Here is a 12,999-nt window from a genome sequence, read left to right as displayed (position 1 = left end):
GTAGACTTTAGAAGACCCTACACTGGGGATTGCTGAATCATTGGGCATGTGATGGTTACAGTAAGGTGTTGCAGATTGGCATTTTCAATTGGTGGGACTGAGTACAGCTAGAAAGTGAGGAATCCCTACAAGGACAATTGGTACAAGAATTCAAGGATAATTGATACATCCCCACGTAGAGCCCTTTTGTGGCTGACCCAGTTGCTGCATCCTGATAAGGTATGATCTGTGCATGTAGTGTTTTATTCCCCCAGACCCGTTACATTATGACGTAGTGGGCAAGTACACAATGACCAACCTAGGAAACATCCTGAAATACAAGAATGAGAACGTGTGCATTCAGAGAACATTGCAATGGCAAAAAAGGCTATGAGGACAGATGAGCCCAGCTGTAGAAGCCAGAAGAACTATAACCGAAGAACTGCATCTGCAGGTGGCAGAGACCGGGAAATAGGATACATCGCATATAGTGCAGGACTAGCCCATGCCCATGGAGGAGATGGTCTCTGAAGAAGAAGATAAACTGAGAGAACCCTTCACTAGGAATTGCTGTATGCTTGGGCATGTGAAGGTGATAGTAAGGCGTTGCAGATTGGCGTTATGGAGAGGTGGAGCTGAGCAGGTTGAAACAAGGAGGAATCCCTTCAAGGACAATAGGTTCAAGACTTCAATGATAATTGATACACCCCAACATGGAGCCCTTTTGCGGATACTCCAGAGGCTGCATCGTGATCTATGCGCATTGTTTTCTCTTCTTCCAGACCTGTGAACTATTTTGGCAGAGTTCACACAACCATGATCGACAACCTGGGTATATCCTGCGGTACAAGGGACCCAGCAAGGTGCTTACAATGCAGGAGGTGACCGTGGGCCCATAAAGAGCATTGCAGCGGCAAGTATGGGGGGAGAAGAACAGTTGTGCCTGGTTGTAGAAGCCAGAAAAGCTAAGGTGTTGTAAGTGTTAGCAACCAGGACACATCACATATGACTGGAGGAAGAAGAAGACTTTGAAGAGACGTCTCTCGTTATTGGAATATGGAGGGAAGGATCGCCAGTCCTGCTGAATACTGGATTGTAGCTGATCATCCAATCTGGACAAGATTCTTTGCAAGGTTACCCATGTCTGCAGGAACCAGAGATCAGAGATGGGAGGCAACAGATACAGTGGACAACTGGTTGGTGCCCTTGGAGGAGGGGGTCCCTAAAGAAGTAGGTAAATCTCCGAAAACCCCCCACTGGGGCATACTTTATCTGTGGGCATGTGAAAGTGACAATAAAGCATTGCTGAGCAACATTTACGGATAGGTGGAACTGAGTATGGCGAGACAGTGAGGAATCCCTACAAGGACAATTGGTACAAGACTTCAAGGATAATTGATACACCCCCAGGTGAAACCATTTTGTGGATGTCCCAGTGGCTGCACAATGATCACATAAGATCTATGCGTGTTGTTTTCTTTACCAGCAGGTTCGCTACATTTTGTCATGTTCGGAAAGTTCACCACGTCCAACCTGTGGATCATCCCGGAGTACAAGTGACCCAGCATGGTGATATCAATGGAGGAGCTGACTGCGTGTCTGCAGAGAGCATTGCTGAGACAAAAGAGAGGACAGACATGACTGGCTGCCAAAGCCAGAAGAAATGCTCTGTTATTTGTATCAGTAGCAAGTACAATTCACACATGAGGAAGAAGAAGAAGACTTTGAAGAGTGGACTCACACTGTGCTGGAATTTATCAGAAAGGATGAGAAGAGCCTGCTGGTTGCTGGATTGCAGCTGATCTACCCATCTGGACAAGATTACTGAAAAGGACACCCAAGTCTGCAGAAGGCAGAGACCAGGGGATGAGAGATACCGGATACAGTGGACGAATGGCTGATGCCTGTGGAGGAGGTGTATCCTGAAGAAGAAGGTACAACTGAGCAAATATCTGTCAGCCTATCGATGGCCAGGATGGCGATCAAATTGCGGCTCATCGTCCGCCATTTCAATTTGACGCCTTAGCGACCGTTGTCACTATCGAATTAGTTAAATTTGTCTAAAGAGATGTGAGATGGGAGAGAGTGATTTCCACAGAGTGTGTGTCTCCTTACTCAGTACTTCCAGTCGGCCGCGGCGCACATGCACAGTAAGGTTCTTATACCGTTACTAGGCAACGGGACGCATCTTTCTTCATTTTTGCCGGCCGTCAGGTGTTCCTGACCGCCTCTGCGTCCTCCTCCTATAAGGGGCTTGGCTACGGTACCTAAAGCACTTCCTCCCACACACCTGTGCCAGATTATTGGTTTCATCTCTTCAGTGTGCCTTTTACTTTTCCATGTTTCCATTATTTGTCCTTTGGTTCCTGACTCCTGGCTTCTTCCTGACCACTCTATTTGTCCTGGGATTTGGCTCCATTGACTATCTGGTTACCGATCCCTGTCGAGCTCCTGACCTTCCTTTTGGATCATCCTTGTGTACTGCGCTATCGATTGGTCCTTGACCCGGTTCGTACGACCCTTCCTGATCTCTCCCACTACACTGTTAACTAGCTGGGAGAACCGTGACATGTGCACCTCACACAGCCAAGCCCAAACCTCTTTGCAGGGGTCCCTGTGAATACCGGGGGTGCGTTAGACTAGGTGCCTCCCTGTCTAATAGCACCAATATTAGTCAGCGGCATCCTTAAAGTCATTATCGTATTTCTTTTATCTTTGAAAGCCATCCCTTCCCCCAAGAAGAGGTAGAGGGTTTTGGGAGGGTGGAACCTCTTCTTGGGGGCAGTGGGGACCTTCAAAGTGACTTTGTGCTGGAAAGGTTGATTAGCCAATCTATTTATTAGTATGTATTCTACAGTAGCGTGGTCTTTGTGTTATATTAGGGTTAGTAGAATGCTGTTTTTGTTTATTAATTGCTTTAAAACATTGTATGTTAACATCAAAAAGGACACCCAATCTGCAGGAGGCAGAGACCGGGGGATCAGAGATACCGGATACAGTGGACGAATGGCTGATGCCTGTGGACGAGGTGTATCCTGAAGAAGGTACAACTGAGCAAATATCTGCTGAAGAAAAGTTACTTTGGAGAGCACAGCTGGTGTGGTGTTCTGGTACATGCCACAGAAGAGACTCTCTGAGTACTGACTCTTGGTGGTGATGGCAACTGTCTGAATTGGGTTCTGTACGGAAGGATACTACCAAAGATATTCTGGCAGGTAGATTTCCGGATATACCAGTAAGCGAACCTTGGACGCAGCTGTTGGGAAGGATAAATTAGTTGTGGGGACCACAACAGAAAAAGGAGGGGGAAATGTACACTAGGCCTGGGGAGCAGTTAGTTGGGCACAAGGCCTGTGGCTAATAGAGTACTTAGGCCTAATTAATTTTTTTTTGTCGTCCACAGTTATTCAGGCTTTGAAGCCTGTGCAGCATTTTACTAGGCTTAGATTCAGGTGGGGACACATAGTTTATTCTTAGAGCCCATGGCCACATTTTACAGGCACTAGTGGGGACAAGTTAGGTAGTAAGCCTGCTACCCTATCATCATTAGACACCAGAGATTGTGCCTCCGACTGTTAAGTCCCATTTGGAGATACATGCCCATCAACTTAGACCCCATTGTTACTACAATATTCCCGTCAAACTGGCCACTTCTAAGTAAAAGGGACATGCACCCTGTAGTCCAATTGTACTGTGTTGGACTGTTCTGTATGTATTTCCAGTTTATTGCTGTGTGCTGCTGTTTTCCCCATCCACTCCATGGTGTATTACAGCGAGTAGGGTCTGGTCAGGGATAGTGCACTACACCAAGTCTTCTACTGTGTTACACATAGACCCAATGCAGTTGAAAGAGCCTTATTGTAACTAGTTTATAGTGGGTATGATACACTAACAGCAGATTATGGGCAGAACGGAGGCTAAGTGGTTAGCACTTCGGCCTCACAGCGCTGGGGTCATGAGTTCAATTCCCGACCATGGCCTTATCTGTGTGGAGTTTGTATGTTCTCCCCGTGTTTGCGTGGGTTTCCTCCGGGTGCTCCGGTTTCCTCCCACACTCCAAAAACATACTAGTAGGTTAATTGGCTGCTATCAGAATTGACCCTAGTCTCTCTCTCTCTCTCTCTCTCTCTCTCTCTGTCTGTGTGTGTGTATGTTAGGGAATTTAGACTGTAAGCTCCAATGGGGCAGTGACTGATGTCAACGAGTTCTCTGTACAGCGCTACGGAATCAGTGGCGCTATATAAATAAATGTTGATGATGATGATGATTAGGACCAGTCAGTCAAGTGGGGAGAGTTTGTTCTGTTAGCCTCCACAGCCACTGAGAAGATGAATACACAGCAGTCAAGGAAACAGGATGTTAAAGGTGAGTGGTCCTTGTCTTTACTATTTGTCCTTGTGTATTTTGTGCTCTTTTCCAGTTGGGCGATGCTGATCAGCATTTACTTATAGGAGGACCCTAGTACGGCGAGATAATGAGGAATCCCTACAAGGACAATTGGTACAAGATTTCAAGGATAATTTATACATCCCTATGTGGAGCCTCTTTGAGGAAGTCCCAGTTGCTGCATCTTAATCAGGTAAGACGCAAACCGCCCTCTGCGCACTAGTGACTTGGAAGCCTACTGTAAGGGAACGCAAAAGATTCCAGCCCAAATCTCACACTCACCTCTTTCTCTAAGGGTACAGATTTACTGGTCCCTTTCACAACACAGACACCCGCTTTCACACCTCTCCACAAACTGCCACAGCTACCTATAAGGCCCGTAGCAAACCTATGACTTAATTATCCAATTTTGCACACTCAGTGCTCATGTAACTAAACAGTTAACCCTTCACACGCTGGTTTCTAAAGAATTAACCCAGCCAAGCAATCTCTCTCTTCTAAACAGGCAATGAATTTGTATAGAGCAATAAGGTGATGAACTATTACATTTTTAAATGTAATATACAAATGATAAAATGCTTACAGATTACTAAATACAACTAAGATGATATGACATACATAATAAGCAAAACAGTTTCAAATAAAGGGATTAAATTCAGAGTATAACTTACAGATAAGTGGTATATTCTGGCCAAGGGTAATTGGTGTGAAGATGGACAGCTTATCAATAATTATTGTTTTCCCAAAATATTGACAATGTCTTGTAACTGGTCTCAGCTTTAAAAAGAGACCTTTACACCTTACCCCCACCTCCAGGGAGGTTGTGGTCTGTGACACTTTTTACAATCACTATTTGCATGTTGCCTGATTTACTACCCAATTCTACTATGTGACCTAACTTTTCTGTGTCACAGTGCATTTCAACATATGTTCACAATAAGGTGTTAGTACTAGCTATAGAGGTGATGCATGTCAGTAAGGGTTTGCAAAACCAGGTTGGATGTTATATACCCACAGCAACAACAATCACAATAAGATGTTGTACAATGTTGCCTACTTAGGAAGCTGTTTATTTTACATTGTAAAAACATGTTAGAGCCTTAATGTTTCTTTTTTTTGTAATTTCACAGCACTTCAAACAGCATTAAGAAGAAAAGAAGAAGATTATGTTATGTTTATGTTTTTGATTTGCATTTTCTTAACCATCTATTTTCTGTTTCTAAACTATTTATTTAAAAAAAAATGATAATAATAAAAAGGAGCGTGACTGGACGGCTGTTAAGGGGTGGTGGAGGCCGAGATTTAAATAAAACATAATATTGTAATCCAAAGTCTGTGTTTCAGTTATTTTGATCAAATTGACAGGAAGTGTCTGTGTCACTAACTAATGTGCACTCACAAGGATTCTGCATTATGAAAGTCATACAGAATGGCAATCTATAAAAGGTTTGGTTTGGCATTGCCTGTTACATTATTTGGTGAAGGGTTATTAGTCCTGGAGTTGAGAAGAAAATGATATATTCTGATTGCTGAAAATACTGCTTGTGACTACTAAAGTTAAAATGTACTAAGAAAAGCTTTCTAAAGTGGTTTTGCAAAAATGGAGATATTATAAGATCTGAATTACACTTTATGACGCCTTATGCAGAGTTTTTTTTTTTCTTTAAATCAAGTATTTTTATTAAGGCGTTTTATACGTTTTTAAGAACATACAAACAAAGCAAGCATAAAGACAAAAAAATAAAAATTAAAAAAAATAATAACCATCGTGACGTACAATGTGGCATAAAGAGATTTAGCACTATATTTAAAGTGCAGTTGCAACAATGACTGAATAATGGAAGATTAAAATTTAAGTGCATCCGCTAGGGAGCCCGTTATCACCTTGAAAATACTATCATCGTAGTAAATACCATTTCTGGAGGCTTCACCATACTATTTATCTTAACAGGAATCAGAGAGCTTAGAGCACTTAAAATAAGTGTATCTGTCAAATTTACTGGGTTATATAAACTCAATCTTTAAAAGAATGAATGAATTGACATAACAAGTGGTAAGTGCTAGATTCAGGTTCAAGACCAGAGTGTCACTAAACACATATGTAAACTCCGTAGCTGCCAGGAGCTGGCTCAGCATTGAAGGGCCTTCAAAATGGTGCCACTGGAGCTGTGAAAACTACAATTCCCAGCAGCCCTTCCTGCCGGGGAAAGGGGCAAACAAGGCAACACAGTGTCCCCAATACTATAACAGAGGGAGGAGTCTCATCATCATCATCAAAATTTATATAGTGCCAGTAAATTCTGTAGCGCTTTACAATAGGGAACAAAATAATACTGGGTAATATATACAGACAGAGAGGTAAGAGGGCTCTGCTCTTACAATCATAGCGTACAATCTGTGGCTCCACTTGAGAGCGAGAGAATGGGGATAAAGAATGTTTGAGGTCTGAGAGACACACAGAATCAGTCATTATTGGCCCTGTAGAAGTGAGTCCACATGCAGGGAGATAATGAGCTCCCACAGCACCAGAGATGCCAGAGGCAGTGAGAATCTCACAGAAAGAGATTACAATTCAGCCCTGAATGTGGGGAAAGTTTTAACTGTGACCAGCACCAGAGAACTTTCGGTTGATCAATGGGATTTCTTGCTGCAGTGAGCATTCAAAGCAAGTCTCTAGTCAGAGAGGGAGTCTCCTAACTATGGTGAATTGTAGGAGAGTGGAGAGAATTAATAGCGAGAGGAAGTCTAAATGGTGTATCTGCACTAAGATATCCACTATACTTAAAGACTATGTGTGATTGGTTAGTGTGGTGTGAGTTGTAGAATAATATCTTCATAGTATTTCATAGAAAGAGGAGGTTTCTATCCCAGAATTTACTGACTGAGCTGTGGTGCTGCCTAACTATATACACTACCTGAGTGGGAAAACTTGTGGACCTGATTCATCTTCAGATGTAAGTCCCTATTTGTGCCGTCTCTTGTGTGAAATAGCTCTGTGCATGCTCAGGAACGGACCTTGCACCAATAAATGCAATTGCATGCAATTCATGTCCGAAATAACCCCTCTGACTGCCTACGACTTGAACGGTGGAGAGTGGGTGGGATGGGGTGGATGAACATAGGCAATGTACAGAAAGTTAAGAACATTTGCGCAAATAGACATGTGTTGTATGCCCACATATTTCGTGGTTCATGCATGACATTTAGTATCCCCCATTTATCAGTGTACCTTTAACAGCATTTGCCACATAGTTTAAAGAAATCCAGAATAAATAAAGCAAATCTAGCTAAAGGTGCTGTTGTGAAGCAAGGGGTGCAAATGCAATTTTATTTTGCATGCAGGGAACATACTGGATGCTTTTGCATGTAGCACACAAATACTGGCCAACTTTATTTTCACACTGCAATTTAGGGTTGCGCTAAATTTATCTCTGTGAAATGCATCATGGTTTACAAAGGTGCAAAATTGCATCTTCTAGATGGATTTACCCCTCACACCAAATAAAGCCCAAAATTGGTCACGGAAAAAAATATTTTAAAACACACTTTTCCCATTTTTTATTTATCATTGAGCTCAAGAAACCCCTCTTAGGACATCCCTTTAAATAAAATAAATATACATTAGAATGCATTTCAAATACAAATTACATCTCCTCACTATAAATTTGGTGTAACTTGATATTTAACTAATCAAACCCTGATGCAAGAGATTTATTTTAGGAAATACTAAGCTTTAAGTAATGCAAAGTACGTACTAAAGGTAGATATGATTTCATAGGTAGTTCTAACACTGCTGGAATTTTAGATGCTATAGCAGCCATAATTAAGAGACCGAAATCGTAAATTATAAAAATGCAAAAAAAAAACAAAAAAAAAAAAACAGCACAACTGACGTGTTGTGTCATCACGCTTCTTGAGACCAACTACATCTCCTCGTTATGGGAAGTGCGTAGATTTGCACATTGAGATGGCAGGGCTTACGACGTGATCATTTCCATCTTCTGATAGAAGGAGCTGGGTGAATTGTGTAATTTTTTGCTAAATGCAGACTTGGTGCAGTCATATTCTTGCATTGCACACACATGCAATAGCCAGAATATAAGTTGTGAGACAAGATCATTAAATGAGCTTGTAGGAGCGGAGACTTGCTTTTTAATGGATGCTCTGGAGGTGCTAGTTATCGGTTCTCTGCAGGGGCTGGCAAATTTACCCCGGGCAGCTAGACTCAGCTTAGCAGTCTATTAGGAACATTTTAAATAAAAAAATGCAAGTAACCCAGTCCAAGATAGCCCATTATGGGACAAAGTTGGGGGGAAGGCAGATGTCTCCCCTTCCCCCCAGCCCAGTGAGCTCTTTGGTCGTATACTTAATATGGATCTTTATGCACCAACCATCCATACAGTGTGTAGGAAATCAAATTGTTGATGTCCACGCTTACTGATTTTCTAATCCCATTCAAATCATCATCATCATTTATTTATATAGTGCCACTAATTCCGCAGCGCTGTACAGAGAACTCACTCACATCAGTCCCTGCCCCATTGGAACTTACAGTCTAAATTCCCTAACACACACACAGACAGACAGAGAGGGAGAGACGAGGGTCAATTTTGATAGCAGCCAATTAATCTACCTGTATATTTTTGGTGTGTCGGAGGAAACCGGAGCACCCGGAGGAAACCCACGCAAACACAGGGAGAACATACAAACTCCACACAGATAAGGCCATGGCTGGGAATCGAACTCATGACCCCATTGCTGTGAGGCAGAAGTGCTAACCACTAGGCCACTGTGCTGCCATAAATAAACAAATGAAGTAAAATCCATAGTTGTCTATTATCCCAGGATATCCGGGAGACTCCCCAATTTTTGAGAGCTCACCCGTACTCCCAAGAGCAGGGCAACCTCCCGAATCCTGCCTGCATAATTGGTGAAGTGGGTGGGGTTGGGGCTACCCATGTCACCCTGGCCCCGCACCCTGCTCTCATTGGCCTAAATTGATATTGTATAGTAGGGATGTGGCCTAAAGACGTAATAAGCTTGGCAACGTCCAACCTGTGGATCATGCCGGAATACAAGTGACCCAGCATGGTGATAACGGTGGAGGAGCTGACTGAGTGTCTGCAGAGAGCATTGCTAAAGCAAAAAGGAGAGCAGGCATGAAGAAGAAGGCTTTGAAGAGTGGTCTCACATTATGCTGGAATTTAGTGGGAAGGATTAGAAGAACCTGCTGGTTACTGGATTTCAGGTGATCAACCCACTTGGACAAGATTACAGACAAGGATACCCTAGTCTGCAGGAGCCAGAGACTGGGGGATGGAAGACACTGGATACAGTGGATGAATGGATGATTAATCCTGTAGAGGAGATGATCCCTGAAGAAGAAGGTACAACTGAGAAGACCCTCTTCTGCAACATGCTTCAACCATGAGCATGTGAATAGGTCAGCCTGGTGGTACCTGAGAATATAGGCCCGAGTGGAAATATCTGCTGAAGAAATACTTAAAAGAGAAAAGTTTCTCTGGTGTGTGCTGGATGTGGCCACCCTACAAAGAGGAGACAAGAGCTACAGGATAGGTGCCCGACTACTGTGAGGTTCTGGCACATGCCACGGAAGAGACTCTCTGAATACCTACTCTTGGTGGGAAAGGTGACGGTCTGAATTGGGTTCTGTATGGGAAGGCACTACCAAAGAGGTTTGGGCAGGTGCCTTTTGGGATATATCTTTAAGCGAACCTTGGACTCAGCAGTTGGGAAGGATAAGTTAATTGTGGGGACCACAACGGAAAAAGGAGGTGGAAATATAATGCAGTATCCCCAGAGCAGTCACAGCGAATCTGAACAGATAAACTGTCAGCCAATCAATGGCCAGGATGATGAGCAAATTGAGGCTCATCACCAGCCCTGTGATGATCTGAGTAGATCAGGTGGAGACACAAGAATCAGAAAGGCGCCAGACGGCGAGAAGGTGGGATCTTCTTCAATTATGAGAAGCAGACTGATGGTGCAGACTGAAAAGGCCAGAGCCTCTTCCATCAAGTGAAGCGTTGAACAGGAAAAGAGGCCCCGTCAGCTGGAAGCACTGGAAGAATTGGAAGTAGTAGGGTTAAGATCTGTTTCCTGAACGGAGCAGGTAAGTATGATTTCTTTTTTTTTTTTATGACACCACTTTTGACCTCAAGGCCTGTAGAGATATTTTCGGACACTAGGCCCAGGGAGCAATTAGTTGGGCACAAGGACTGTAGCTATTAGGGTACTTAGTCCTAATTCATACTTTTCCCTTGCACACAGTTTTTCAGGCTTTGAAGCCTGTGCAGCATATTACTAGGCTTAGATTCAGGTGGGGACAGTTATACTTAGAGCCCATGCCCACCTTTTACAGACACTAATGGGGACAACTTAGGTAGTAAGCCTGCTACCTTATCATCACTAGACACCAGGGATTGTGCCTCCTACTGTTAAGTCCTATTTGGAGATACATGCATATCAACTTAAACCCCATTGTTACTGCAATATTCCTGTCAAATTGGCCACATCTAAGAAAAAGGGACATGCACCCTGTAGTCCAATTGTACTGTGTTGGACTGTTCTGTATGTATTGTCAGTTTATTGCTGTGTGCTGCTGTTTTCCCCATCCACTCCATGGTATATTACAGCAAGTAGGGTCTGGTCAGGGATATTGCTCTACACCTAGTCTGCTGCCGTGTTACACATAGACCCAGTGCAGTTGCTAGAGCCATGTTGTAATTAGACTATAGTGGGTGGGATACACTAACAGGAGATTAGGACCAGTCAGCCAAGTGGGGAGAGTTTGTTCTGTTTGCCTCCACAGACACTAAGAAGATGAATACACAGCAGTGAAAGAAACAGGATGTTTCAGGTGAGTGGTCCCTGTCTTTGCTGTTTGTTCGTCCTTGTGTATTTCTTCCTTGTTTCCAGTCGAGCGATGCTGATCAGTGGTTCTGTATAGGGAGACCCGAGTATGGTGAGGAATCCCTTCAAGGACAATTGATACAAGATTTCAAGGAAAATTGATACATCCCTATGTGGAGCCTCTTTGCAGAAGTCCCAGTGGCTGCATCCTGATCAGGAAAGATCTGTGCATGTTGATTTCTCTTCCCCAGACCCGTTGCCCTACCAGTGTAGGATGGAAAAATAACTGAATAGGTTTGAAATGGGTGCAGAGTTTTTTTCACACACGCCAATACAGCATTTATATAGTAGATATATATATATATATATATATATATATATATATATATTTATATATATATATATATATATATATATATATATATATATACACATACAGTATCAATAGTGAATGTGTTATTACATTCGTGGCTGGAAAATACAGATAAATATTTCTGAAAAGGATTAAAACTCCGGAGGTAACATAACTAAGACTGTGAACATAGACATCCATGAGAGATTTCCGTTCCTGTCTGGAATCCGTTGCTGGAACGGTATAGTTAGATATCTAATCCTAAATCTAATCATGTGTTCAACTAATACGAATTTAGGTAAAGAAGAATATAGATTAGATGAATATGAGGAAGGCGGATGTGTTGTTAGTTTTTTGGAGGATACAGTCTCCTAGTACAGCTGCGTTAATTGATTGGCAATTTATATTAAATCATTTGATCTAACAATGATCCCAGCGCCATAGTCTTTCAGCTCATTTTCAGTTTAATATACAAATCGAAATTCTGCATTATTACCTCAAACTATAATATTAAAAGTCTATCTAAATGATACGATTTTAGATTAAGGTGCTCATCAATTAGTTTGAATAGAACATGATTATTCATACTGAAATATAAGTTGTACAATTTGAATAGATCGAGTCCTGCTCATAATCAGGGTGAATTAATCCGATTCCTTGAAAGTAACATATAGTTCAGCTGTGTGAATTTTTTTGTCTGTAGAAAACAATTGTTGAGGTTCATGAATAGGTTGGATCGCGGTCACTAAGCACTTGATGATATCAATTTACAAAAGGTAACTCCTTATTTAGTAACAACTTATTTTTAAATATTTTAAAACATTCTTAAAATAACAGAGTCCAGTAATATAACAAAATGAAACAACTGGTCGGCTTCAAACGATCAATCGTTTTATTGTAAAGATACTGACGGCTAAACCCATTGCTTCATATTATAATTGGATGTGGCTTAAGTTTATTAAAGAATAGCAAAACTAAAAAAAAAAAATTAAAATGTTAAATAAACAACATTCTAGTTAGAATATATTAACCCGATGAGGATTAATGTCTAGGGAAGTGAAGCGCAAACCTGTTTTAATTTAAAATCGTAGTAAGATAAACACAGGAGTTGAGGGAATAATGGGTAATTGGGGAAACAGGAATAAAATATATTTTCTCCATATTTAAGTAACTAAAAGGACACAACAGCTTCAATACAATTCTAGTGACATCACGGCACTGCCACTGCACGGGGCATGGGCGGGGGCATGGGCGGGGGCATGGGCGGGGCATGGGTGGGGCGGTGTCCCTACACCATAATAATAGGGCATTGTGACGTAGGCGGTGACAGGAGGCCACCCTGACTTATAAAAGACACAGCCACTGAGACTGCCACTCATTGGTCCTCTCACGGACAGGCGATAGACTTG

The 12,999-nt window shown here is 42.2% G+C and overlaps 1 long non-coding RNA gene across 1 annotated transcript; it reads left to right on the top strand.

Annotated features, from left to right (window-relative positions):
• The first annotated feature begins 4,209 nt into the window (after positions 1-4,209).
• On the top strand, positions 4,210-5,690 carry LOC142101673 (uncharacterized). Its single transcript, XR_012679121.1, has 2 exons — positions 4,210-4,558; positions 5,496-5,690. It is a non-coding gene; the product is annotated as an uncharacterized LOC142101673 (long non-coding RNA).
• The last annotated feature ends 7,309 nt before the right edge of the window (positions 5,691-12,999 follow it).

The sequence above is a fragment of the Mixophyes fleayi genome, chromosome 9 (genome assembly GCF_038048845.1).
Source record: "Mixophyes fleayi isolate aMixFle1 chromosome 9, aMixFle1.hap1, whole genome shotgun sequence".
Classification (NCBI taxonomy): Eukaryota; Metazoa; Chordata; class Amphibia; order Anura; family Limnodynastidae; genus Mixophyes; species Mixophyes fleayi.
The sequence above is the reverse complement of the archived record's forward strand: the minus strand, read 5'-3'. Positions and strand labels throughout refer to the sequence as shown.